Genomic DNA, 16,651 nt, shown 5'->3' on the forward strand with positions numbered 1-16,651 from the left:
AGCTTATAATGATTTCTCTGACAGCTCCACCACTAGACACTGCCTCTTGTTCGTGGTGAAGAGCAGAAGATGGTGCATACCTGGGGTAGCCTTTCTGCCCTTAGAAAGAAGACTTTAGCCTGTGCATTTTTGACATCTCTAAAAGGAGATGCTGTTGGCCTTGGTTTTCCTAATACCTCCCTCCCCTCCACCATGCTGTCCCCTTTCAGAAGCGTAGTGGCAGTACCAGTTGTCTTATTGAACATTTCTGTGGTGCTGGAAGGCAGTCTTCTCTCTTCTCCAGGCTCCTGTTTCCTCACCACTGCTAAGGCCACAGCTTGCTTTCCCATGTGGCTTTTTTGAAAGCTCTAACACAGACAGGATTCAATGGGTCACATACTGGTAATGGAGAACCTAAGGCTTAAAGAGTAAGAAGTGGATAATAACTCTTGAGAGCACCACTAGTACGTACTCATACAATTTTTTTTAATCTGCCCTGATTTGTCAGATTGTGTATACCAAGCTTATTTTTACAGTGTTGCTTGTGTGTGGTGTTCTTCTGGCTTTTGAAAAGTGCTGCTAAATCTCTATGTCAAGAATCTTCTCTTTTTGTAGCTCTTGTTTAGTGTTTGTTCATGCTTATGTTGGCATAGGGTGGCTGGCTTATGAAATTATTGGATCATAATGAGAAGACAGAACACGACTGATTTGTAGATCCCATCACAGCTCAAGCATACTTGAAGATACAAAAATGCTTTATTCTTCTGGATATTCTAATTTCACACAGTAGCTAAGGAACTGGGATGCAGAGAAAATATTATTCACAGATTCATGCATATTCACAACGTGGCTTATTTATTGTCCACCAGTTTACAAAACTTCAAAGTTAGTGACATACTCAGCATAAATGAAGTATAAAAAATGAAGTATTGCAAAAGCCAGTATGACTTGTCTGCCTCCATACTCCCTAGCTTCAGTTCTAGATACCTTTCAACCACTAAAATCCTTGGTTTTGCATTGCCTTTAACTAATGGCGAAAGAGAGAAATACTAGCAATTACATGTCTACATTTATATATGTATAGTAAATATACTTTTTTTTTTACACTATTTATAAAAACGCCAAACTTCACCTGTATTCATGTGTATTGCAATGCCTGTGTTAGCATGTGACTACATGATGAACAGCTATGCTGAAAATTTCACACCAAATTGTTGTTGGCAATATAGAAGCTCAAGACACAAGTAGTTCTTTATTCTTAAGAAACAGGAACAAATTTTCTTTTTTTGGATGCTGTAATGCCATTTTCCTGTAGAGCTAAGTATTAAGGATGATTCTTCTAGGAAACAGGTGGCATACTGTCATGGTCACAGAATCACAGAATCATTAAGGTTGGAAAAGACCTGTAAGATCATCAAGTCCAACCATCAACCCAACACCACCATGCCCACTAAACCATGTCCCACAATGCCACGTCCACATGTTCCTTGAACACCCCACCAACTCCCTGGGCAACCTGTTCCAATGCTTGACCACTCCCTCAGTAAAGAAATTTTTCCTAATATCCAGCCTAAACCTCCCCTGGTGCAACTTGAGGCCATTTCCTCTTGTCCTATCCTCTTGTGCTAGTGTTTGCTAGCATTGGATTTTGTGTAAATAGTTTCTAACCTTCCACATTTGCATTTAATTTAGAGAACCAAAATGCTTCAATTTGCATATTTAGAATGTTCATAATTAAAGTGTAGCTATATTTTCACTCATTCTTTCTTTCCCACCTTCCATGTGCAATGCCACTATGCTACTGATTTTTTAAATTCCACCAGCCATCTTCAAGTCTAAGTTGTCCTTACTATATCTTACCTAACAAAAGAGAAATGTTAAACTGGTTGAGTTCCGCCTTTGCTGACTCTATTGGGAGTCTAGGTATGGGTAGGTCACCTGGCTTTGCACAGGGAAAACTTCTGAGCAGGGTTGGAAGTAGCATTGTTCAAATTGGCAGCAGCGTACTGCCAGCATTTGAAGGCCTGCTGGAGCCAGGGTACTTCTAGCCATAACGGAAGTGTTTTTGCAAAAGACTCCCTAGAGTAGGCAATGCTTTTATGTATTCTTATTAATCAATTAAAATGGTGCTTAAAGCAAAGAGACTAATGGCTTTAACTGTGGACTACTTCACTATAGTTGTTAAATACTGATTGCATTATATTGTATCAAACAACACCTGATAGATACTAATGAAATGCAAAACCACTGCAAGGCTGACATTTCTTTAAAAGTTTCTCTTTTAAGATGTCTGACATTGCTGTTCCCTTTTGGGCTGGTATTTCTGAAATCTGGTTAGTACAATGTTATCAACTCCAGTTATTTTTTTGTTAACATAGGAGACTCAAGAACTCAGGGAAGAAGTATTTTAAGGACCAGTGACTTATGGGGAGAACCTTGATGTTGATAAGACTAACTTAAAAAATGAGGTTACTGATAAGCAGAATGCAGCATTTGTTACAGAATCATAGAATCATTTAGGTTGGGAAAGACCTGTAGGATCATCAAGTCCAACTGTAAACCTAACACTGCCAAGTCCACCACTAAACCATGTTCCTAAGCACACCATCTACATGTCTTTTAAATACCTCCAGGGATGGTGACTCAACCACTACGCCAGGCAGCCTGTTCCAATGCTTGATAAACCTTTCAGTGAAGAAATTTTTCCTAATATCGTATCTAAACCTCCCCTGGCACAGCTTCAGGCCATTCATTTTCTCTCGTCCTATCACTTGTTACTTGGGAGAAGAGACCAACACCCACCTTGATACAGCCTCTTTTCAGACAGCTGTGGAAAGCGGTAAGGTCTCCCCTCAGCCTCCCTTTGTCCAGACAAAACAACCCCAGCTCCCTCAGCCGCTCCTCATAAGACTTGTGCTCCAGACCCTTCACCAGCTTCGTCGCCCTTCTCTGGACACGCTCCAGCACCTCAATGTCCTTCTTGTAGTGAGGGGCCCAAAACTGAACACAGTTTCCGAGGTGCGGCCTCACCAGCGCCGAGTACAGGGGCACGATCACCTCCCTGCTCCTGCTGGCCACACTATTTCTCATACAGGCCAGGATGCCGTTGGCCTTCTTGGCCACCTGGGCACACTGCTGGCTCATCTTCAGCCGGCTGTCAATCAACACCCCCAGGTCCTTTTCTGCGGGGCAGCTTTCCAGCCACTCGTCCTCAGGCCTGTAGCGTTGCATGGGGTTGTTGTGACCCAAGTGTAGGACCCGGCACTTGGCCTTGTTGAACCTCGTACAATTGCCCTGGGCCCATCGATCCAGCCTGTCCAGATCCCTCTGCAGAGCCTTCCTACCCTCAAGCGGATCAACACTCCTGCCAAACCTGGTGTCATCTGCAAACTTACTGCAAACCTACTCAATCCCCATGTCCAGATCATTGATAAAGATATTAAACAGAACTGGCCCCAAAACTGAGCCCTGGAGAGCACACACTTGTGACCGGCCACCAACTGGATTTAACTCCATTCATCACAACTCTTTGGGCCCAGCCATCCAGCCAGTTTTTTACCAAGTGAAGAGTGCACCTGTCCAAGCGATGAGCAGTCAGTTTCTCCAGGAGAATGCTGTGGGAAACAGTGTTAAAGGCTTTACTGAAGTCCGGTAAAACATCCACAGCCTTTCCCTCATCCACTGAGCAGGTCAAATGTTTAAAACCCTATCACTTCTGCTGCTTTGCTTGATCCTGTATCAATAAATCGGTGGCAATTTTTCTGCTGATCTCAGTGGTAAAAGGTCAGTTCTGGAAGCTACAGCATGTTTGCTAAGAAGCAAGTTTTGCTACCTTTCTGCTAAGAAAATCTGTGCTTTGCAAGCATTCTAACTCCAAGTTGTGGTGGAAACTGGGATCCTAGCTAATTAATCCACCGTTCTGCTGATGTGGTGTAGGGAAGAATGTATATATGCTGAAATCTGCTGACAGGTGATTAAATGACTTGGCATAGGTCACGCTCAGTCAATGAGACACCTCACTCAAAAAAGCTGTAAAGCCAGTGGCATAACAGAGACCCACCCACATAAGAGCTGAAGCGGTGTCTGAAGCTGTCTGTAGGGGTATAGTATCAGTTGTAATACAGAGTTTCCTTGTTGGCTGGCTTTCTGGAAGGCTGTGAGGATAAATTAGTGTAAAATATTTTTAATCTACGTAAATGTCAGGCACCATCATAAGCAGGTAACAATGAAAAATCTGTGCTCCTCAGAGTCTCAATAACCTGCAGGTGGTACTGTGACAAATGCCAGGAGCTTCTGCCTGTCACTGAATGTTTTGTGCAGGCTAGTCTAGGATCTTCTCTAGATTGGAAGGTGCATTAAGACAGCTTAAGACTAGCAAAGCATATTTATACATTTCAAGCCAACCACCTCTGTGTATAATTTCTCCTTGTATGTTGCCTTTGGAAACTGACTCAAACACAGTATTTTAAAGCAAGGAACAACAGTGTAAAAGATTTAGGATTTCTCGAGAATGACTTTTTACCTCAAACTGCATACACTGCTAAGCAGCTTTCAAGGCAGAATAAGGCAGTGAAGTATTTAGTAGCAATTCTACCTCTATGTTTTCTTTTACAACCAACTACAGGTCTGAAGGCTGTGAAAGAACACAGAGCCCAACTTACTCTACCCCCTCTTCCCCTCCCCAAGGTAAAACTGCTTGCGTATAATGAACATATTAGTGACGTAGTTGTCTGCGGAATGGACAAGAACTCATAACACATGGGTAGTTAGGCTAATTAGGCTCATTAATTATATCGAGAGGCTACTGCTGTACTTCTAATTGTGTTTGTGATGCTTGAATTTAGACATTTGAAAATCTTGCCTGGTCTGCATTTTTTTTGTTATTTTTTGCTTTTATACCACCACAGAATAACTTGTGCTAAATTTTGTATTGAATATAAATGTTCTACTACATTTAATTATTATATTGACATAAAGGATTATAAAATGCTTTAATATCTCGTGCAGACGGCAAGATATTTACATCCTGAATTTCAAGACAAATTTTCATACATGCCAATATGGGAAATATGGGGAGGAGGGAGGGAAGAAAAAGCGTTATTTTATCCTTTAGTGTAAGGTGATTGTTTTTAAAAACATTTTCCATTAGGTTATTTCAAATGGAAGAGAAATCCTAAGCATTTAAAAGCTTTATTTTACATGTCCTTTACATCTCATTCTCTGGGATAGAACCTGGCACAAAACAGATCAGCACCTGGCAATGTGATATAAATGTTTTTAAGAAAACAGATGAAAGAAGAGGAGATGGGTTTTTCACTGACAGGGGCAGCATAGAGCATCTGTTAGGATTACTTGCATCATAAAATTAAGCTGATTCATGTATGATACACCAACTGAAGATCCTATCTCCTTTATACTCTGCTTTCCTTGCTCTTTTTGCATCCCTGTTCTCCTCCTGCCAGGTAGTACGCTTTTGCAGATAGCAGGTAGTAATCTCCATGTGTTTTACAGAAGCTGGAAAGCCCGTGTGCATGTGGCAAGGACTGTATAGCGTGCCTTAGGTCAGCTACGTGCCACAAAATAGAGTCAGTCCAGAGAAAACAGGTGTCAGTGAGATGGCTGTGGGTGTGCAGGCAGGCAGGGTCTGTGGTAGTGGGCCACAAGGGTTGCCTTTCCTAGTCAAAGACAGACGTGATCTCTCTAAATGGGGTGAGACAGGATTAAACTATTGCTCTGTAACTGTACTTAACATGAATATGCAGCTGTCTTTCTACAAAGGCACTCTTAGGATGGCCCTTCACCTGCATTAATCTGCTGAAAGAATCAGGTGGGGATTTAGTACCAAGTAGTATATTCCCATGCATACTTTTGTGCACTCTAAACTGTGAATATTACTCCCTTTACGTAGCTATGGGTTTTTTTCGTAGTGCACTGTACAGAAGGTGATTTCCTTTTCTTCATATGGGAGATGCCTATGGTGCGATTTAGGAAGGATGAAATGTCAGTGTTGATAAAGGCTTCCCTTTATTTTTCATGGAGGCTTCAGTATTTTTCAGACTTGGTTTATCTCTGAAAGTAGTCTACTGACATGTGCATGTGCACATTGGAATCTACCTTGCCTGTTTTGTTTTCTGTGTGGGCTAATTCAGTGTGAAAATACTTTCATTACAGATAGTGCACTTGCAGAGGACTTCCAGACACTGACTGCAGGGAGGGAGGTGACAATGGATTAACTTTCAGAAGGCAATTTAGAAAAGAACCTGTTGTTACTTTTCATATTTTCTGTATTAAGCAAATCTGTTTATAAAATTCAAGGCCTATAAATAAGCCTGCACAGCCAGTTCATGAAGATTTCATAGTATTTTAGGAAAAGTTAATGGAATCTAATAGCTTTATAAAACTGAACTTATACATTGCAATAGTTTATTCTCATATGATGTTAAAAATACAGGGGATATAACCTGGCAAAAAGCAGCAACTGAACTTGCACTTTAAGAGGAACATTTCTCTTTTCTTTTCTGTGAAACTTCAGGTATGTATGTAAATTGATCCACAATGGCTCAGAGCTTCAGCTGCTGTAAAAGACTGAAAAACTGAATGCAAAAGACTAAAAGACTGTAAATATCTTGAGATATTCAAAGGTGTAAATATTTACATTTTTTGAGCTGGCCACAGGTCCTTTTACCAAGCCCAACATTCTTTTTTATTATATTTTCATCTGGGTTCCATAATTCAAACAAATTGTGAGGTAACATTAGCAAAAAATGCCTATTTCATTGTTATCTCTCAAAAATCTCTGTATCCCTCCTGGTAATAAGACACTGCTATGTAAATTAGGTAAAAACCTAGTGAAAGTTTTTCATTTCCCTTTGTCACAGGAGCCATCTTAGAACATCAGTATCTTGAATACCAGCTAGAAACACAGACACATGTTATTACTGCATCTAAAGCAGAGAATGTTGTGTTGATCCGTGTTGTATTATGATCAGTCCTGACAGTGGTCATGAGCCAGTTAATGAAATCATTGCTATAGTACGATTTGTTTCCAGGGGGATTTTATAGTAATTTTTCTTATTTCTTTGGTACCTCTTAGAATTGCCAAGTAAGTATCAGAGAGCAGCAGACTCAGCTCTGCTTTCGATTAATGCAGGTATGTTTGTGTAACTGCCTGGACTTCAGGGGTACTGCTGGTGAACTGCAGTAGTGTTTAGGTCAGAGCTGAGTCTCAGGTCTTTTGTTTGTTTATGCAGTTGTTGTTTCTTTACATTTTAAAATGTCCTTTGTACCTGGTAGCTGATGATACACACAGGGGTGAAAGGAGGAAAATGATCATCTTCAAATTTAAATATTAATCCCCTAGGACTGTGGCTATGCATTCATTTTGGTAGGAAGGCGCTGCTCCTCCTCCCCACCAGGGACTCTGACAGAATCCCCTTGCTGACCTTGCTGCAGCTGCAGAAGCAAAGCTGCACCTGCTCCAGGCCATTGCGCTGTGCAGCATGCTTATACACAGTTCTCTTGGCCTCTACCAGCTTCTGATGTTCCTGGCATTCTCACATTTCCAGATGTTAAGGACTAGGCTGACTTTCACCCAGCTCAAGGCATGTAGACTGGTGTACGTTATGTAGAGTTATAAGATATGCCTTAAATGGAATTTAATTGCTGCAAATTTCTTGTGCTGTTATTTTGCTCTTTTTTTTTTTGACCTGAGTATGTCCTGTTTATTTCTGCTAAACTTTATTTCATTCCTGTACTGACAGAAAGAAATTACAACACCCCCAAAGCTTTAATACTCTGTAAAAATGAGTACTTGATTTGCCAAATGAAGTCATGTGTAGTAGAGTCTGCTTTACCTATTAACAGCACACCGTTGCATCACTGCTTGTATAATGCTTATCAGCTATTTGGACTCCATGTTTCACTCTTTGCTGGGTAAAAAACTGGCTGGACGGCTGAGCTCAGAGAGTTGTGGAGAATGGAGTGAAATCCAGTTGGCGGCCGGTCACAAGCGGAGTCCCCCAGGGCTCAGTTTTGGGGCCGGTCTTGTTTAATATCTTTATCGATGATCCGGATGAGGGGATCGAGTGCACCCTCAGTAAGTTTGCAGATGACACCAAGTTGGGCGGGAGTGTTGATCTGCTCGAGGGTTGGAAGGCTCTGCAGAGGGATCTGGACAGGCTGGATTGATGGGCTGAGGCCAACTGTATGATGTTCAACAAGGCCAAGTGCCGGGTCCTGCACTTGGGTCACAACAACCCCAGGCAACGCTACAGGCTTGGGGACAAGTGGCTGGAAAGCTGCCCAGAGGAAAAGGACCTGGGGGTGTTGATTGGCAGCCAGCTGAATATGAGCCAGCAGTGTGCCCAGGTGGCCAAGAAGGCCAACGGCATCCTGGCTTGTATCAGAAATAGTGTGGCCAGCAGGAGTAGGGAGGTGATCGTGCCCCTGTACTCGGCGCTGGTGAGGCCACACCTCAAATACTGTGTTCAGTTTTGGGCCCCTCACTACAAAGAGGACATTGAGGTGCTGGAGCGCGTCCAGAGAAGGGTGATGAAGCTGGTGAGGGGTCTGGAGCACAAGTCTTATGAGGAGCGGCTGAGGGAACTGGGGTTGTTCAGTGTGGAGAAGAGGAGGCTGAGGGGAGACCTTATCGCTCTCTACAATTACCTGAAGGGTGTTGCAGAGAGGTGGGTGTTGGTCTCTTCTCCCAAGTGACTAGCGACAGGACAAGAGGAAATGGCCTCAAGTTGCACCCGGGGAGGTTCAGGCTGGATATTGGGAAAAATTTCTTTACTGAGAGAGTGGTGAAGCATTGGAATAATCTGCCCAGGGAGGTGGTGGAGTCACCCTCACTGGCGGTGTTCAAGGAACGTGTGGATGTGGCATTGTGGGACATGGTTTAGTGGGCATGGTGGTGTTGGGTTGATGGTTGGACTTGATGATCCTACAGGTCTTTTCCAACCTTAATGATTCTGTGATTCTGTGACAGAGATCTTAGCAAGGTGAATATGTGCCCTAGCACTCTTTACCTGCTATTCTTGCATGTGAAATACTGTAGTGTTTTTCAATGTTGACATTTAGTGCATGTAAGTTAGCTGGATCAGTAGCCAAGGCTAAACGTTATTCTTCATGAGGAGTGAATGTGAAATCTGCCTCACAGCTTGCAGCTTAAACCACTGCTGCAGGAAACACGGTTTTGTGCTGAAATGGAGTAAGCTCAAGCAGTCCAGTGACATGGTTTAAGAAACCATGGGATGGTTTAAGCCATCTGTCACCTGAACCTAGAATGGGTCGGCTATGTGGTGAGGTGCGTTTGTGCCAAGTAAAGCAGTGGGAAGCAAGAGATCATTGTTTCTGCTGAACTTAGAAGCTACGTGGATGGAGAAAGCATGTGTTAATGTATGTAGTTGAGATAAGATGGATCATGATCCATAAGCACGCTGTACCTGGGTTCCAGATTAGGATGCTAGCTGTATGGATACATACTCTTTCCCTCTTTTTTGCTCTGTATACTGTCACATACATCTGTATATGGGTTTAAGATCCACAGCTCACCTTCCTGAAAGCACATCAACAAAATTTAAAGCTGCAGTTCTATCTAACCAGAAGAAGCATCTTCCCATTAAAGCTTCATAAAAATTGCTTTGGAGGCATGATAGAAGTATAAAAGTTTGAATGAATGTGTAATTACATGGTTTACACTCGCCTTCTAAAATACAAAAGCATTATTTATTTATTTATGGTAACAGAGCGTGATTTAGGTCAGGAACTGGCAACTGATGGTGTTCCAGATGAGAAAGCTGGTGCTGTGCACCTCTCTAGGCAAGAAACCTGAGGACCCCCAAAACTGTTAGTATTCTTGTATTAGTTTTGCCCCTCCCTCAGAATTTCCTTATAACCACCGGGCTGAGTGAGTCACTTACACTGAAGAGACACTCAGGCAGCTACCAAATTTTTTGGCACTCGGGGAAATAGAGCACAGATGTCCTCTTTCTCTGTGGCAGTGCAGTGTAGGGCAGGGCTCCCACTACTGCTGTGCAGAGAACTCATAAGGATTGTGGGTGTGAATCCAGATCCCTTTACATAGGAGTAAAAATCTTGTGAACATCTTATTGCCCACAGGTCCACTAAAGGGGCTGGGTCATAGTACTGTTGTCATCTGAAGTAGAAATACCATGTGGGAGTAGGTAACATATGGGAATAAATTCTCTGCTTCTTTTCTGTACTGCAAAAGAAGCAGAGATTGGCACATCTTCTAGCTAATACAGCCACCTTTTTAATGCCAATTTCTTCTCTGTTTCTCATACTGGTGACCTGCTGGGGACAGAGGGTGTTAAAAAAGCACACAGTGTTCTGACTGTCCTCAGCTCTTGCCTGTCCTCAGCTCTCTTGGGAGCTTTTGAGCTTTTGTCAGCTTCTCTTTGCCAGCTTCTGAGGATACTTTAAACTGCAAAGGTGCTGGGTTTGTGACCAGCCTTCTGGCTGAACTTAAACTTTGCAGAGAACCGGCCTCCTGAAGTGTGTGTTTGGTAAACGTGAAACTGCAGTAATTTTAATCAGCATGAAATGGATTCTCTTGGTTATCATGGATGCACTGCAGTGTCTCAGCCGTTAGCACACCTCTGTCACTGGAATGCATAATACTGATTTAAATTTTTGTCTGCCCTAGGGTAGTACTTACCTCATCTGTCATTGTGGGTGCCTCTGTGCAGGGGCTTTGCATACAGAGATACAATGCAGGGCACTACTACAACAGCACTTCCTCAGCAGTTCTTCCCCTGTTCTCACCCTGCTTTATTTCACTTACCAGTGGACAGCCTCCAAAGTAATGCAGTGGCATTGCAGCAGAGGCTCTGTGGTAACTCCTGTCAGTGCAGAAGCTTGCGGCATACTTTCATATTGTGCGCTAGTGCTGAATGTGAATTACTCCCCCTGTGATGCTGGAGTTGCAGGAATTCTGCAGTGTGGTCCTTGCTAGCAGTAAGAAAGCAAACTGCTAGATCATATTGGTCAGAGAAAGGATTGATCCAGACACCCTCTTCCCTCCCCTTTGACAGCTTTAGCTGAAAATGAAAAAAAAGGCAAGTTAGGGATTGATTCCAAATGAGAAGAGTAAGAACACAGGACAGGTTCACAATGCATATTTCTTACAATGCAACAATGCTTGATGTTGTGATCCTAACCTCTTTTTATCCTTCTTGGGGAGAAATACTTCCACTGAGCCATTTTGCTTTTGCTCCAGACTATCAGTGCCATTACTGGAGATCCTATCCCACGAAGAATTTCCTTTATAACTTGACAAGCTTAAGCAATGGCTTGTGTTTAGCATTGCCAGATCCTGTGTCTTAACGTATGTCACAGCTACAGCCAATTTCCCTGGCTTTCTGACCTGCCTTCAGACTGTTAGTGGAGCTTTTAACAGGGCTATGGGCCCTACTACTAGCAGCTGTGAGGACTACCAAGTCCATAAATAAAGGGTACTTAGAACGTGCTTTGTGAGAGATGAAGGCAAGCCTTTCAGAGTCCAGTCATAGCCTTCCCTTTTCTTCTTGAATTTCGAAAATTCAGTTCACTTCCTGATCTTTGAATAGTGCACTTTATTGTTGACATTCTGCATCCAACAGCAGAGTCAAGGCAACTTTTAAGGGAGGATAAATCTACCCAGCCTATGGCTGGTGTGGTGGAACAGGCCAGCGAACAAACATTTCTAGCAGGGAGAAAGTGATTTCAGTGCTATCAGGGAAGGGAGTATATTCTTTCCTGATTAAATATATCTGCTTAGTGATAGAAAAGGAAAAGGCAAGCTCAGGCTTGTCTGGCAGATGCTTACCTTAACTACATCACGAACGTTTCTGTTAGATATGTTCCTGATGGCAAGCAGTAGCAGGTGTAAATTAATGCTCACAATTTTCCCACGTGGTCAGCAACTGTATTCCTTCATTTTGCCAAGGAGAAAGCAAAGCCTCAGTGGCATAATCAAAGTCTCAGTGCAAACAGGAGATAAACAATGAAGTTCCCTGGAGATTCTTGGATCTCTCGTTTTTTCCCTTTTGCCTTTCACACTGTTTTCATGACCCCTTACAGCTTCTGTGGTAGCAGTGGAGTCACTGTGCTCCTCAGTTCTGCAAGCGAAGGATCTGCTGATGAGCTCCAGCTGGCAGTGTGGACTGCCCTTGTAGCCATCCCAACTGAAGAAGAGAAATTTACTAATGAAATGTAAATGGGCATTACTGTATCTTAAGTGTACATTAAGCTGGGATCCTATTTTCATTCTGCTGCTGAAGTGTCTTGTTCTACATTCTTATGCCATGTCCTATTGACAGTCCCTATTTTGCACAAGATGTTTACAAATTAAAATAGAATAAAATTCAAAGAATTTTAAATGCAAGGGAGAGGGTGATAAGCTTTCCTGTCTTGTGAAATCTTTTGTGTTTAATGAAAGTGTGGGTTTTGCTCAGTTTCTCTAACAAATGAGTGCAATGTAAGCATGAAGCTAATCAGACCCTTCTGGCTTCTGGTGAGATTTGCCACATCTGTTGAGTTTCCTGAAGCTTTCCAAGACTAATGATACTGGATCATTTGGCTTGTAAATCAGGACTTCCCTCACCTAGATGGCTGTTCTGGAAAAGCTTGAGCAAGATCACTCTACCTCAGTTGAAATCAGATGTTAATTTCCTTTCTAGTATGGGACAAGGTGCTGTGAACCAACACAGGTATTTTTTACAGCATCTTAATATTTCTGAAGATAAGCTATCTCCAGACTAATCTGGAAAAGGTCCATCTTTTATTTTATATTCTGATGTCAATTGGAGAAGGAGGAGAAGTCTAAAATACAGCTAATTTACATATGCTTTTTCTTTTAGTCCCTATTCTAATTTATCTGAAATCACCAGAAAATCTTCTCTTTTGCTTACTGTTATTGCTAAGAGTGTGATTTGCCACAAGGAAGTATGCTTCGTTATCTGCAGAGAAACAGGGCCATGACCATAAATTTGAATTGCAGATGTCACATGTTTTCTGTGGTAACAAATTCTCATACCATAAATGCCAAACTCTGCAGGATTAAACAGACAGAAAAATTACCCTGCAAGTGGCAGTTTTGTCTTACTCTAGCATATGAAGTGACGGAGAGAATAATAAAAAAACCACTTGATTAGAGACTGTGCTTTTTATAAATGTTCTTTTTCAACTGTTTTCTCCTTCTGAAAAGCCTACAGTGTTGGCAAACCTTCACCATGTGTATACAGGCTTCTTTCCATTAAAATGACAGACTTCTTCCCATTAAAATATGTGTCTCTCACTACTTTCTTTTGCAAGTCAGCTATGTCTTCCTTGTGTTTGCAAAGCTAACAAACCATCACAGCATTTTAGAACCTGTTTGAAAATATTTAACAAACCTGAAGATACTTTTGTCACTGTGCTTCCAGAACAGGAACCTTAGAGTGACAGGCAAAAGTCAAAAAGGCAGAAACTGCATGGAAGAACTATAGAAACCTGTGGAACAGATACTAAGCAATCAGGAATGAGAAATCGACAGGGTGACTTGCATTTAACAAGCATGAACTACAGAGAGAATTATTTTTCTCCGTGAGTTTGTAAGCTCCATTCATTACTGTTTCCTGTAGCTTTCATATTAATAAAATTTTTGTTCCTACCATCGCATCCACTGTGTGGCAATTTGATAGTACTGTAGTGTCAACAGCCTTCCTTTTAGTGGTAGAGAAGTTATGCCATGGAAACTGAACTATGTGGTAGATAAGAAACATTGTGGAGGGACTATCTCCAAAATACCTGAATGGTAAAACCAGTCTAGGATGGTGGTAATGATAAAAGGTACAAAGAAGTAGATCAGAGTTTGCTGTGTGCTTTGAGTAAAAATGTTGCTGTGCTTGATATTTGAAGCTATGAATGCAAGAGACAGTTACTTTTTTGGTCTTACTGCGGTGTGACTCCTTTGCAAACAGGTCATTCAATTTGCATCATAGGCAAAGGCAGTGTATTGTGGTGATAATCTATTCAAAGCTGGTTTTCTACTCCTGTATAGAAGCAAAGCTGCCTTCTATACATGCTGCCAAACTAGTATTTAATGAAATTAATAGAGCTGCAGACTCAGGTAGCTACTATTGTAGTTTAGTGCTGATCTTGCTGCATTTTCAAGTTTGGGTAGTGGCACATTATACTGTGCAAGGCTTTCTGGTAGCAGTTGTTTGAACTGTGAATTGTTCAGAAGGCACTCTAGTACGATGCAGTGTCATAGTACTGAAGAACGTAATACTCATGGAATAGCTATCTAATACACATTTGATTTACATTAACATCTTGTGAGTAGTGAGAGATGACAGCATCAGATTCATATTGTCATTAGTTAGAGGACTGCTGTATGGGATGTTGTACATGTGATCATCAGTGTATCCTATAAAAGGCAACTGGAATTTTCAGAATATTCATAGTGACTGTGCAAGCATTTTTTTGTCCTGCATGACATGCTGCAGCATGACACAGTAATAAAAAAAAAAAGTTAATTGCACAACTATATGAAAAAAGGAACAAATGGCTCCATAACTAAGACCTAATAAGTTTTGTTGTTTTGTTACTGAAAATGTCCACATGACATCTACCAAATCACACTCCTATCACTATGGCTATACTCCAGATTCTGTCAGCATTTACCAAACACCTGTCTTTTTAATATTATGTGCCATGAAAAAAACAAGTTTATTTTTTCCCTAAGTGTAGGATTCATGCCACTTTTGTTGTCTGTACTGAAACCATTCTGACCAGCAGATGTTAATATTCTGCCTGAGTAGAAATGGGATCTTTATAAAATTGGAATTTGCTTTAAGGCACATGGCATTGTTTTCAGTCATATAAAATATGGAGATCCTGACTGTAAAACATGACATTGTAGAAAAGGTCTGTATATTTGTGATGCAGAAAAATGTTTCCATGACATTTTTCCCCACACCCAGAAAATGTTGGTACGTTGAATCTGTTATTTTTCATTAAAATATATTGATATTTTAATGAAAATTTAGGCTTTTTGTAGGCAAGATAGCATAGGTAATCAACATTAGAAAGAGAAGGCACAATCACAAAATAACTAAATAATGTTGGCTGTGGTATCAGATTAGGCCTTGATTCTTCCATATGACTGGACTAGGAGGAGATGCAGTATTACCATTTTTAAAGACAACTTAAAGGGCCTAATTTTCATTCTGTTGTAAAGCAAGAACCGAAACGTTGAAACCTCAACTCAAATGCCATGGCAAAGGACACTTTTCTGGCTAGCTGTAGCTGTTAGCTGGCGATGTTTCTGCCTGCTTCTGAATCTTTAGCACAAGAACAGATCCTTAGCTGATGTAAGCTGGCATAGCTTCATGACCTATGATAATCAAATCTGACAATCTTACAGAATGATGGAGCGGTAGCCTTAATGAAATGCTTTAACAGTTGATTTGGAGGATGAATATAAATGGGCCAAAGAATATCTCTAAATTTAGTCCATACAGTGATGACATAGATGTGGGCTCTCTTGCAAATGCTTAGGCTGCCTTTCTCAGGCCCACTGCTCCTACCTGACCACTTTAGACTGTGGCCTTGCATAGGGGGCTTAATATCATCTTCTGAGTAGATTTCCCCCTTCTGCCCTAAGGGGTAAGAACTTTTGAGGGTTTAATATTTTTTTTTCCCTTTGAATTTGAATTCGTAATTTGAGTTCTCATCTCTGACTGATGAGTGCCTGTGGCCTTCAAGAAAAAAAACAGTATTTAAATTTTCAAGTGGGATTTTGGTTCAGCTGCTCTTTTCCTGTGGTCTGTCAGTGCTTTTCCAAACCAGATTTTTGTCTGGATAATGGAGGTGAAGATACTTCCTTGAGGGTCTATGATGTAGCTACCCCGAAAGAAGAGTCACCCAGCTCCAGAAGGGCTGAAGACTTCACAGCTCATCTCTCTCCTTTGACTCACCTCTGTTGTCTGTAACAGTACTTGACACAGAGCTTGACAATTGAATTTTCTGCTTGGTACATGTTTTGTTAGTCACCTTAAGTGAGTGTCTCATAATGGTGATTGTGAGGCTAATATTGACAAAGTGACCAAAAATGCGAAGCATGCTTAGAAGAGGGGGATGACCTGCCTTTTTGACTTATTAGTGACCTCTCCAGCAAACTACAGAGCTGCACTATGAAGAGTGTCATACATTCCTCAGCTAGAGTAATGATGAATATGAAGGGTAGGAGCAATTTCTATGGTTTGTAGATGTGAGATGGGATCTTTAGGGCATGTGTGGGAATGATAAGCCGTGTCTTCGCAAATTCTCATCAACTATGAAAATACCTCAAAGTGATGAAAAGTAAAGCAACAGCTAAAAAGGGCTGGAACATTAATTACCTTTGGGTACTTTGTATTCTTAGAGTTGAACTTCAGTTAGTCAAAATCTGTTTTGAATATTTAAGTACTAGCATAATTGCATACTCTTCTTTTCAGGGACCTGAAATCTTCGCGGTAGAAAGCTCCTGTGCAGATTTTGCCATATCATCTATAGTAGGACGTGCATTTGCAGAAGATTCATTCATGGATTGGTGAATAAAGCTTCTGGTCTTTTGTGCTTCTTTGTTACCATTTGTCACAGAAACTGCAAATGAATACCACCTTTTAGGACATTGACTCTATCC

This window comes from Gavia stellata, chromosome Z, assembly GCF_030936135.1.
Source record: "Gavia stellata isolate bGavSte3 chromosome Z, bGavSte3.hap2, whole genome shotgun sequence".
NCBI lineage: Eukaryota > Metazoa > Chordata > Aves > Gaviiformes > Gaviidae > Gavia > Gavia stellata.